This window comes from Manis pentadactyla, chromosome 8 (assembly GCF_030020395.1).
Source record: "Manis pentadactyla isolate mManPen7 chromosome 8, mManPen7.hap1, whole genome shotgun sequence".
NCBI lineage: Eukaryota > Metazoa > Chordata > Mammalia > Pholidota > Manidae > Manis > Manis pentadactyla.
Window position 1 is genome coordinate 13,930,076 of NC_080026.1, and position 13,201 is coordinate 13,943,276.

At 38.0% G+C, this 13,201-nt stretch overlaps 1 pseudogene; it reads right to left on the reverse strand.

The window, feature by feature from the left end:
- Positions 1 to 7,373: 7,373 nt before the first annotated feature.
- On the reverse strand, positions 7,374 to 7,527 carry LOC118911844 (U1 spliceosomal RNA; annotated as a pseudogene).
- Between the last annotated feature and the right edge of the window lie 5,674 nt (positions 7,528 to 13,201).

The following is a 13,201-nucleotide window of genomic DNA, read 5'->3' on the forward strand; positions in this document are numbered from 1 at the left end:
TTGGCGAGGGTGGGTGGGGAGGGAGAGGGAAGGGGTTGAGGGGCATTATGATTGGCACACATGGTGTGGGAGTGGTCATGGGGAAGACAGTGTAGCCCAGAGAAGACAGATAGTGACTCTATGGCACATTGCTACACTGATGGACAGTGACTGTGGTGTGTGTGGGGGTACTCGATAATATGGGTGAATGTAGTGACCACAATGTTGCTCATGTGAAACCTTCGTAAGCTTTTAATTTTTTAATTGAGGTACCTTAATTTAAAAAAAGGTAAAAAAAAAACTAGCATATGGAGAAACTGGATCACTCAAATGTTACTGGTGGAAATACAAAATGATACAGCCACTCTGGAAAATGGTTGGGCAGTTTCTTTAAAAAAAGTTAAATATACAACTACCATATGACCCAGCAACTGCACTCCTAGACATTTATCCCATAGAATGAAGACTTATGTTCACACAAAAGCCTATACATGAATGTGTATACACATAGCAACTTTATTTGTAATACCCCCAAAGTGGAAATATTCCCAATGTCCTTCAATTGCATGCTGGTACATCCAAGCCATGGAATATTAGTCAGCAATAAAAAGGAATGTGTTACTGATGCACTTACTCTCTTGGGATGCTTGGCAGGGCAGCAGGCTGAAGCTCCCAGTCAGCCACAAGTCACGAGGTAAACAATCGATATGCTTACAACCATTCTGTACCCATATAACCACTGTGTTTTTTACTTTCAGTATACGGTAGTCAATAAATTACAGGATATATTTAATACTTTATTATAAAATAAGCTTTGTGTTAGATGATTTTGCCCAACTGTAGGCTAATGTAAGTGCTCTCGGCATATTTAAAGTAGGTTAGGCTAAACTATGTTCAGTAGGTTACAAGTATTAAATGCATTTTGACACAATATTTTCCATTTTTACAATGAGTTTATCAGGATACAACACCATTGTAAGTCAAGGAAGATTAACATAGGTAAAAAGATTGGTGAAGATTAAAAAAATAATCAAAATAAATTAGTTATAAGAGTCTTGACTCAATAAGAGGCTAATAGGTGTTTTTTTTCCCCCTTGACCATGAATGACATGGAAGACTAATTATAACGTTTATTAAAATCATTAGCAAAATGGAACAACAGGAAAGAACAGAACAAGAACAACTTGGAATAAATCTCACCTAAAAAAAAGGTGGGAACAAAACTAAATAAAAGCTGGGTTCAGGTAAAGAAGCATCTGAAACCCAGTTTTCTAATAGCAATATTTATATAACCTTTCCCCTTTTAATGTATAAATACTTTGAATACTATACATGGAATAAAGAAAAAATAGTTTTTAACAATAGATATTTAAATTGTATAATATTTATATTCATTTCCTAAGACTGCTGCAACAAATAACTGCAACCTTTGTGGCTTCAAACAACAGAAATTAATTTTTTCACAAATCTGGAGGCCAGAAATCTAAAATCAAGGAGTCAGCAGGGCAGTGCCCTCCGTTCCCTCCGAAGGTCGTGGGGAAGAGTCCTTCCTTACCCGCCTGGGCTTCTGACGGCTCCAAGAAGACCTTGACTGTGGCTGATGAACTCCAGCCTCTGCCTCTCTCTTCACACGGCCTTTTCCTCCCTGGTGTCTGTGTCATCTCTTCTTCTGTCTCAAATGTCTCTCTGCCTTTATCTTATGAAGATGCTTGTCATTGTATGTAGGGCATCTACCCAGACAATGCAGGATGATCTAATGCCCAAATCCTTAATTAAACTACATTTATAGAGACCCTTTTTTCCAAATAAAGATGTATTAAAAAGTTCCAGGTATTCGGCACAGACATATCTTTTGAGGGGCCAGCAGTTAACCCACTAAAGGTTTTGTTTAAACAGAAAAATAAGTTAACAAAATTGAATAATGATCCTAAGACTAGATTTAAATCCAAAAATCAATTTTATTTGCTAATGAAATGTTTACAGTTTCTTTTTTTTTTTTTTGGTTTAAAACAAGTAATTTGTTGTATTGAAATAATACACATATATGTAGTCTTCTAGAGATTTTTATCATTGTACTTAAAGACATGTAGAGCAATTAGGATGATGAGAAATGGGTCAAATGTTTAGTTTTTTTTTAAATTAAGGCATCATTCATATACAATCTTATGAAGGTTTCACATGAGCAACATTGTGGTCACAACATTCACCCATATTATCAAGTCCCCTCACACACCCCATTGCAGTCACTGTCCATCAGTGTAGTAAGATGCTATAGAGTCACTACTTGTCTTCTCTGTGCTCTACTGCCTTCTCCATGACCAACCTATTATTATCTGTGCTAATCATAATCCCCCTTAATCCCCTACTCCCTTCCTCCCCCTCCCCCCTCCCCATCCCCTTCCCTTTGGTAACTGCTAGTCCCTGCTTGGAGTCTGTGAGTCTGCTGCTGTTTTGTTCCATGAGTTTTGCTTTGTTGTTTTACTCCACAAATGAGGGAAGTCCTTTGGTACTTGTCTTTCTCCGCCTGCTTATTTCACTGAGCATAATACCCTCTAATTCTATCCACGTTGTTGCAAATGGTAGGATTTGTTCTTCTTGTGGATGAATAATATTCCATTGTGTACCACTTCTTCTTTATCCATTCATCTACTGATGGACACTTAGGTTGCTTCCATATCTTGGTTATTGTAAATAGTGCTGTGATAAACATAGGGGTGCATATGTCTTTTTGAATCAGGGATCTTGTTTTCTTCAGGTAAATTCTTAGGAGTGGAATTCCTGAGTCAAATGGTATTTCTATTTTTAGTTTTTTGAGGAACCTCCATACTGCTTTCCACAATGGTTGTACTAATTTACATTTCCACCAGCAACATAGTAGGGTTCCCCTTTCTCTGCATCTTCGCCAGCATTTGTTGTTCTTTGTGTTTTGGATGTTGGCCATCCTCACTGGTGTGAGGAGATATGTCATTGTATTTTTTATTTGCATTTCCCTGATGATTAACGGTGTGAACATCTTTTTATGTGCCTGTTGGCCATCTGAATTTCTTCTTTGGAGAATTGTCTGTTCAGATGCTCCGCCCATTTTTTAACTGGGTTACTTACTTTTTGGGTGTTGAGGCGTGTGAGTTCTTTTTATATTTTGGATGTTACCCCCTTGTCAGATATGTCATTTATGAATATATTCTCCCATACTGTAGGATGCCTTTTTGTTCTGATGGTGTCCTTTGCTGTACAGAAGTTTTTAGTTTGATGTAATCCCATTTGTTCATTTTTGCTTTTGTTTCCCTTGCCTGAGGAGATGCGTTCAGGAAAAAATTGCTCATGCTTATATTCAAGAGATTTTTGCCTATGTTTTCTTCCAAGAGTTTTATGGTTTCATGACTTACATTAAGGTCTTTGATCTATTTCAAGTTTACTTTTGTATATGGAGTTAGACAGTAATACAGTTTCATTCTCATACATGTAGCTGTCCAGTTTTGCCAACACCAGTTGTTGATGTGGCTGTCATTTCCCCATTGTATGTCCATGGCTCCTTTATCATATATTAAATGGTCATATATGTGTGTTTAAATCTGGACTCTCTATTCTGTTTCATTGATCTAGGGGTCTGTTCTTGTGCCAGTACCAAATTGTTTTGATTACTCTGGCTTTGAAGTTGGGGAACCTAATCCCCCCAGCTTTATTCTTCCTTCTCAGGATTTATTTGGCTATTTGGGCTCTTTGTGGTTCCATATGAATTTTAGAACTATTTGTTCTAGTTTGTTGAAGAATGCTGTTGGTATTTTGATAGGGATTGCATTGAATCTGTAGATTGCTTTAGGCAGGATGGCCATTTTGACAATATTAATTCTTCCTATCCATGAGCATGGGATGTATTTCCATTTATTAGTATCTTCTTTAATTTCTCTTATGAATGTCTTGTAGTTTTCAGGGTATAGGTTTTTCACCTCCTTGGTTAGGTTTATTCCAAGAAATGTTTAGTTTTAAGAAAATCCATTTCCACTAGCAATTTTTAAAAATGCAAGATAAGACTTTGGGGAGCCATCATATACACATTAGTCTAATAAAATAAATGTTAGAATTATAGGACCCAACTTATAGATTAGGGTCTAGTCAGGAAAATAGACCCCAAGCTAGGCAGTTCAGGAAGAGAGGGCATTTAATATAGGAAACTATATTGCAGAGAGAGCTGAAAGGTCAAAAAGAGAAAGGTAATAACCCTGAGACTAGTAAGGACAGAGAGACAGACAGCTGCTGAGGGGAGCACTTCAAGAACAGGATTGCACCTCTTACTGTGTCTCTGGGCGGGACACCAGGGAGAGGGCATTCTGAAATGAAGTCACTTCTAGAGATACTTCTAGAAACAGAAAGAAAGAGAACACTGGCTTCTCCTCTCTTTCCCCCAATGCCTTCTAATTTTCTGCTGGAATCTTCTCTGGCAGAACCTAACAGGAAGCCAGCTAGAAATGTGATTTGTAGGCTCCTAACCCCAGTGTTTTGAAGCCAATTGTAAAAGGGTTGATGCAGGGCTAAGAGACAACAGGCAAATAACTAGCATATCCAGAGATGCGGAAAGGCAGGGATATTTCTGTATTGCTGATGACACAGGCAGTCAGTCAGAGCACCAAGATAAGTAACTCTTTGTACCCCTTGACTGAATAATGCCTCTCTGGGGAACATAATCAAAAGAAGTAACTTAAAGGAAGAAAAGAAAGAAAGAATTTATCCAGAGATGTTGGAAGTGGCATCATTTATAACAGCAAAACCATGAAAACAGTTCATATGCTCAGCCACAGGGAGATGATTAAGCAAACAGTGGCAGATTGATATTACAAAATACTCTAAAGCTTAAAAAAAGAAATATTTCAAATAAGGATGAAAATATTCATATGAAATTAATTCAAGTGTAAAATGCAGAACCCAGAATTGTATGTCTACTATAGTAATTACAACTATGTAAAATGTATGAAAGTATATAAACAAAGATCAGGGGAGACTTGGAATGATGTAACTTGTTTAGAGCTTAATGTTTCTTAGGCTTCTTTTCCTCTATGAAATGCTTAAGTTCTTAATCCAAAAAGAAAAGTAAATGAGTCTTTAATGCTATTTTTAGATTCCAAACCAACTAAAAATTATGTGTTTCATGTTAAGCTGCTTTGAAGACAAAAAGCCAACACACAGACACACACACACACACAGACACACTCACAGACACACACACCGCAACCTGGCTAACCATTCCCACCACAGCTCTTTTTACAACTCTGGCATTAATCACTGCCATGGCCTGAGGCCAGTGTCCGATTGGTCTCGAGATTTTATTTTACAACCTGAGAACACTGGCTGGCTCCCAGCGCCTCTGCTCCTGCCCTGAGCTGAGACTTTCTTCTTGTTGCTTTATTTCATGCGTTTTACTACAGGCTGGAGCTGTTAAAGTTAACCTAAGTAGTGGATAAAGATAACAGGGAGAGTACAACCCCCTACCCAGCATTTTCATGACTATTTGAATTTTTGTAAATATCTGTTGTTTCACAGGGACTTGTTCTCTCCCTGAGCCTGACGTGCCTTAGAACATGCCTGAAACAAAAGCACTCTGAACCCACAGGGCAGAAAGGCCACACCTTTGGCTTGCCCCTCCCCCCACGGTGTTGGTTCCCAGAATCATGATTTGCCAAGTTTTTTGGACTCGTGAACTCTGCCTCATTAGAAGGCACATACAGATGCTTGTCACAGCCACCTTAAGACTATTTGTAGTCTGAGAGTATGTGGTTGCAGCAGGGAAAGTATGGCAACAGAACTGCCTCCCATAGGTACTGCTGGCAGATTGGCCAAAGACCTTGGCAATGCCCTGGGGTGGCTCTCTTTGTGGCTGATTAAGCAGTTACAGGACTTACTGAGAACCAAGCTGCAAACAAGATCAGCTTGCCATTACTGCCTTTTGTGATGCTGCTTGAGTGTCATCTTCCAAAGGATGCCTCGCTTCATGTTCCAATTTTGCTACCTACCGTCTGTGGAACCCCAGGTAAGTTATTTCAGCTCTCCGTGCCTCAGTCTCTTAATGTATAAAATGGGAAAATAACAGTACCTACTTCAGAGTTTTGTTGAAAAATCTGGGGCAATGTCCTTAAGACTTAAGGGAGGATACTGCTAGTTGTCTACTCAAGATTCATTCTACCTTTCTTTTTCATTAGCAGAAGTATGATTTTGTTTGGGGTAGTAGCATGCCCAGCTTAACATATCCCTTCACAGAATCCCTCACAGCTCTTATGACATGATTCTGTTCTACAGGGAGGGGCTTCCAGGAAAGTGACAATTTCTGATTTAAAAAAAAAGGGGAACAGAGCCAGCCAGGATGTGTATTTTGCTCTTTGCTCTTTCCTTTTCATTCTGTAGAGAATGGGGATGCCTGAAAGAAAAACAGCCATCTTGCAACTAAGAGAACAAAAGCTACATGCTAAGAATAGGAGATCAGGAAGCTAGAAGGACCTGGGTCCTCCATAACTTTCTCAAGCAGCTGTGCTAGGAATTGGCTACCTGCCTCCCGACTTGTTACAGCAGAAAAATGAACTCCATGTGGCTAAGGCACTGTGGTCAGGGTTCGGTTATAGGCAGCTGAATGCAATCCTGATCTAAGTACTCAGCATACTGCCTGCCAATAGTAATGCCTTAATAAAGGTTACCTTTTATTTTTCTATAATATCATGATTATAAGTCAGCTGTCATTGCACTGAGCACTAAGAGAGGTTCACAGTTGTTGTTCTGGAACTTTGTGATGGTAAATAATGCATAAGTTTTTCATTAACAATTAGAACTGGTAAACATTCTCATTATTCAGAGACACCGGCTGTACTAATATTTGTTAAAATAGAATTTGACATCGTATTGTAGGTTTTTTTTTTTTTTTTAATTGCTGTGAAGTTATAATCAAAGAGCCTACTAAGGAGATGATTTCACTGATAAATCTAGTAAACTTCTGAGGGGGAAGGGAATAGAACATTTAAATATTCTGGCTGTTTATGTTCTTCCAAAAGCAAATTTTATCTGATGGAAAGAAATGTTCATTTCCAAGAGATGCTTTATTTATTTTTATTTATGAATATAATCAGCTTCTTTGGAATTTAAGAACATTCTAATGCTTTCTAAGTAAGACTGATGCTGGGGATAGGGAGAACAGAATGTTGTTGATTCACCCAGGAGCAAATCTGAAATACATAAAAGCCCTAGGAGATTTCTCCAGATTTTCCCAAGGACTGGTATATGGCACCATAAATAGCTTGCCCTCCTATCTCTGCTTTCCCAAGCTCTTGTACTTGGACTGAAACATGGGTTCATCCCTTACACCAGAAAAACGATTTCCAACTTCAGTCTGGAAATTTTTTTTTTATTAATTCAATTGTGAACGCAGTCCCTCACTACCACAAATTATGCAGTCAAATTTCCCATATTTGGGGAAATTGCAGGGGTCAGCACATCTGGAGCGCAATGGATAAGCCTCGCCCTGGGAAGACCACCTTCATGATCATGGTATCTCCCCTGCCAGGTAAGTATTCAGTCTGGAAATTTAACATTACCATATGACTAGGGAGAAATCAGAAAACCTATCAGATGTCCCCATAATCCTCTAATTCAATCGTGTTTTTTCTTCTCTCAGTTTTTATATGTATTTTGTTGTTCAAGTAGAGAAAAGCAGTGGGATAGGTTGGTTTTATGCTGCAGTAATAATACAAAACTCTCAGTATCTGAAAATATGAAAATTTGTTTCTTGTTCATTCTATTCACCCTTCACGTGTCTCTGCAGGGGCATTCTCCTCATTTTAGCCATTGAAACCAAACTGAGAGAACAGCCACCATCTCGAGTGTTGCTAGTCACCTGTCAAAAGGAAGGGGCCTTGTGCTGGCAGTCTCAAATATGTTTTACATTTGCTCAGAACAGTCCCACACACAGCACCACACAACCAGAAGAAGCCTAACCATGTGGTAGGTAGGGGAGCACCAGAAAGAGTTGGAATGTAGCACTAGCAACATAAGAAAAATAATATTACTGAGTAGGACCACCCACCTACAGCTGTGTGTCATATCACTTATGTCATCTAATTCTCATAACAAATTTTGATACTGTTTAATTTCCAGACAAGAAATCCGAGGCTTAGCCAGGTCAAGTAATTGGTTAAAAAAATCCCATCATATATGTAGATTTGTTTTCAGTTTTATCTGATTTCAAAGTCCATGCTTTTTCCATTATTTCCCCAAGTCTCCTATTATAACATGTTCAGCTGCTCACAACTTCACAACCTTGCGGTGGGTCAGAATAGAAAGTGGAGGAAAGGAATTTACTGTTAAATACTTCTCTCTGCAAAGCCAAATGGTTCAAACTTCCTTGTCCTCATTTGTATAATGAGGTGACCAACTGAATTCACTTAACCAGGGACCTGAAACAGAGCTCCACAAGGCCAGAAACAAAAATGACTAAGACAAGATTTCGCGGGAAATAACCAGGGATGCCGAGTGGGGTCAGACAGACAGGGCTGGAAAGTTGAGAGGCAGCATAATGCTATTTCTGTTCCTCAAAAATCTTCAAATGATCACTTCAAAATGTCACCTATTACCCTGGGTGGTGCTCAATTGCTTTAAAGGGCTCTCTTTGCTATTACATAAGTCTCATCTTTAATCCCTGACGAGTGTAATTTTGAGAAGTTCATTAGACGCCTTACATATATATATATTTTTGTTACTTCTCTGAATATACTAATTCTGAGAGGGATTCACACTTTCAAGTGAAGTAGGCACTCAAGAATACCAGAAAGCTTGATTCTATCTAGAAGTCTCAGGCAGAGCACGGTTGCAAACCATTGACCTGTTTCTAAGAAGGATACAATTTTCTGCAAGGAGAGGATGATCCTTTAAGCTTTTAAAATAATTTTTACACTGTGTCTCACTTCTAGTCTCTAGTCATGAGACTTTACATATTCAACCGAAGTTGAAGACATTAATGTAATGTAGCTAGAGTTTTATTTTTCTAAGTACTCTCTCAAATAAAGAATTATAAATCTGAAGAAATGTAACTCCTTTTCTGATGGATACTGTACTTAAAAGTGTGTGTGATAAAATGTTATATGTAAAAGGCAGTCTGTATACTTCTATAGCACTTGCTTCTAGAGCTCTTAGGCAGCCTGTATGCAACAAACTAACCTGATTGCGCTTGGTGGGGTCAGTACCCCACCTCCCCTCTGATTAAGTCTATTTTAGCTGTACTTGTGTTTGAATTATAGATGAGAGATGATTTTCTCCCCCTGCCTCTCAATTTTTCTTTAGCATTACTTGCTTTTATTTTTTTTTAATTAAGGTATCATTGATATACACTCTTACGAAGGTTTCACATAAAAAACAATGTAGTTACTACATTCACCCATATTATCGAGTCTCCCCCTACCCCATTGAAGTCACTGTCCATCAGTGTAGTTAAGATCTTGAGCATTACTTTCATGATAAAATATTTTTAAAACTTGAAGAACATTGACATCAGTTCAAGTACTTCAGATTACACACTCCTATATTCCTATCGACTTTTTAAAAGGGAAATCATTGTGAAGATAGAGAATCAAAGCCTCAAATAGTACTCTTAAAATAATCAGTAAGGCATGGAAGTCAAAGCTCAACTTTAAGAGGAATGTCCTAGAGTTGGGGGTCAACTCCTCCTTATAACAGCCAAAATTTAAGTCACCTGAATAAATAGAGAGAAGGGGAGGAAAGAACAATCTGAATTCTCCAACCTTTCATATTTAAAAGAAGAAAAGGAAGAGGTAATTCCAACTGACCCTTTGTGTTTTATGGGTTTTGCATCTCTGGGAAGATGACAGCCCCTTCTAAACACATGTCCATTTGCATTAGCAGCCTTTCCTATGGGTGACTTAAGTGCCTATTTGAAACGTTCCAACAAAGAAACAAAAAAGACATCAAAGGACCAAATAAATCCACACAAGTACTGGAATCTGAGAGCCAGTTTATTTGGACTTTATCTCACTCTTATTTGCCCACCACAATCCGAATGAGACCATAAAACAGTCAGTACTCTAAAGATCTACTTTGCATAGTTAAAACAGTACAGATCTTGACTCTCCTTTTGGGAATGTTATAGTGGATGCTTTGACAGTGTTAGCAGAGGAGACAAGGAGAGGATACTGGAGCCATTATTTTACTAACATATTTTAAGTGAGTCAAATAGGTGTCAAGTTCTGGTCGAAACACTAATTAAGCCTGGATACTAAAAATGAATAAGAACAGGTTGAGAGCAGTTTTCATACTACTTGGGTGGTTACCTGGAATGGCCCTGAGCCCCCAGCTTGGGTCGCTGATGTAATTCAGGTCAAACGATTAACTTTTCAGACAGTCGGTCTAGGCCTGGATTCCTTTGTTTTAGCCTAACATTCTCTTTTTAATGACTTGTCCCCCTCTTTTCTTACACTCCTTCCTTCCTTGATGGCATCATTACATATGGAAAATTGCAGATGTTTAGTTTATATAACAGAGAAGATTAATACTCACTTTAAAAAATATCTGCTACATGAATAAAACCCATACAGCAGCACATGCAAAACGCACGTGAAGAACTCCAGGGCCTTTAACTTTAGTGAGAGCTAAAGAATGTTTTTAAGTGGAGACGAAGAAATGATGGGAATAGTTGCTGCTGGATGGAGACATCAGTCCCCTGATACCATTAGCTCAACAGGAATTAAGTGCAACCATGAACAGGGAAAGTCATTAAGCCGATGGTGTTTTTTTAGGAAGTCCTTTCTTTGTTGCGCTTGCCCAAGGAGTACTGAGATGAAGAAATTGGGGAGATGAGAAGAAATGATGTTCGCAAAAGACAAATACTGAAATTCTAATGGGTACCCAGCAGAGGAAGGCTATGGAGTTGATGAGAAAGAAGTCAAGGTTAAATGCTGAGTTAACTTCTTTAACTGGTGTCTTAACTCTTCACTATGACTGTTAATCAACTGGTTCTCTCAGGAAAAATATCAGAAAGGGGTTCTTTGTCCTTTGTTAACACAAACATAAACATTTGTACAACAGAGAGAAATGCCCTTCTGTGGTTTTCTCCGTTGCAAGTTAGGGATGACTGGGTAATATTCAGTCAGAAAAACATAATAATAATCAATGACTGGTAGTATCTTATGCTTTATATCACTGGGAGCAGATATTTTACATGTTTTTAGCCTGTTTCTCTATATATACAGTCACCACTGCTAGTCATTGAAAGAGTTTGAAATATGTATTATTGTTTCCAGGCCCAGCAAATGATGAGCAAGAACTTTTCCTTAACGGGTGCCCTTTTTAACTTAAAAATTATAAATGCTAATTATAAAAATGTAAACAATGAAGAATGTAAACATTTCTTAAAGTAAATGGTTCTCCCCTACCCTTTTCCTCTTCATACTCATTTTTGTTTTATCTATTACTGCATAAGAAATTACCCCAAAACTTAATGGCCAAAAACAATAAGCATTTATTGTCTCCCATAGCTTCTCTGGCTCTGAAATTCAGAGTGGCTTATCTGGGTGGTTCTTGGCTCAGAGCTTCTCACAGGCTGCAGGCCTGGTACCAGTAGGGATTGTAGTCATCTGAAGGCTTGACTGGGGCTGAAAGATCCACTTACTAACCTAGGATCCACTTACTAACCTAGGATCCACTCACACCCGGCAAGTTAGTGCTGGTTGTTGGCAGGAACTTTCCGCCTCAGTTCTTCACCACGTTGAGGTCTCAGGACCTCAACAAAGGGTTGCTGGGTGTTTCCGTAGGAGGAAGCTCCTGTGCCCAGGGTGAGGGGTCCAGAAGAGTGAGGAGGAAGCTGAATACCTTTTATAACATGATCTTGGGAATCAGACACACACACACACACACACACACGCACTAAATCCAGCCCACACTCAAGGGGAGGGAAACTGGGCCCCACCTTTTGGAGAGATGAGTCTTGAAATACTTGTAGATATGCTTTAAAACCACCACAGTGCTCTTATTCTTTATAGTTAATCATTATTAATGTATTGGTAGATAACTTTCTAGACCTTTTTCTATGCACATACAAATATATATATGATGTACATATGAATGTATATATATTACATATGTTTTATATGTATAGTTGTTTTACAAAATTGTTAGAAAATGCTCTGAAGATTATTTTGAAAAATTTTAATCATTAAATAATTTATTAAGGACATTTGTTTCTCCTCATAACAGATAGCTTGTTCTTTTTAATAGCAGCATAGCATTTCATTAGATACTTATAATGTATTTAATCATTTCCCTCAAGATGTATATTTGAGTTGTCTAAGTTTTTTGTTATTATGAATGTTGCATATGAATAATGTCCTAGTACATAAAACCTTATTTAAATATTTCTATATGATATATTCTTATAAATGGAATTGCTGTGTCAGAATATTTCTTTTACTGTTTTGATCAAATTGCCCCCTAAAAGTGTAACAACATTCATGTAGCCATTATATTAGTTAGTGTACGTTAAGCTGCAATAATAAAGAGAGCTAAACATTTTCCCTGGCTTAAAGACAAAAAGTTTATTTCTCTTTTCTGTAACAGTTCAAAGCATATTTCCCTTTCAGTAATGGGGGGATGGAGGGATGGGAGGAGCTTGCCTACATAGCTCTTATCCACATAGTTCTTCAGGGATCCAGGATTCTAATATTGTATGGTAGCACCTCTGCCTTCTTTATGATGTTCTGAGATGACTCTGGTTATTACCATCACCATTCTAAACAACAGAGAAGGAGGAAAGAGCATGAAGGCATGAGCCTGGAAGTTTTTACTGGCCAGGCCTGGAAGCAGCATTCATTGTTTCCACCCAAATTTCATCAAAGAGAACTGCAAAGGATGTATGGAAAGGCACTGAAGTTGGGCAATTATATGTTAGCCAGCTTTCTCTGCCCTGGGGATTTAAAGATATTTAAAACTGTTATGTCATAGATATTAAGCAATCAAAACAGATGCAGTACATACCAGCTAAATATTAACCCAGCTATACTGCCATGAAAAATTTGAAGTAAAAATCCTAATAATATTTTTCATGGACTCAAAATTAGATTTTTGTTTTGCAACTCAAGCTGTTTTTAGCCTATCCAAAAGAGCAAATTTTGGAAAGGAAGAACAATGAGGATGTTCTTGCCTTACTAGATATTAAATACTATGTAGGTACAGTAATTAAGAC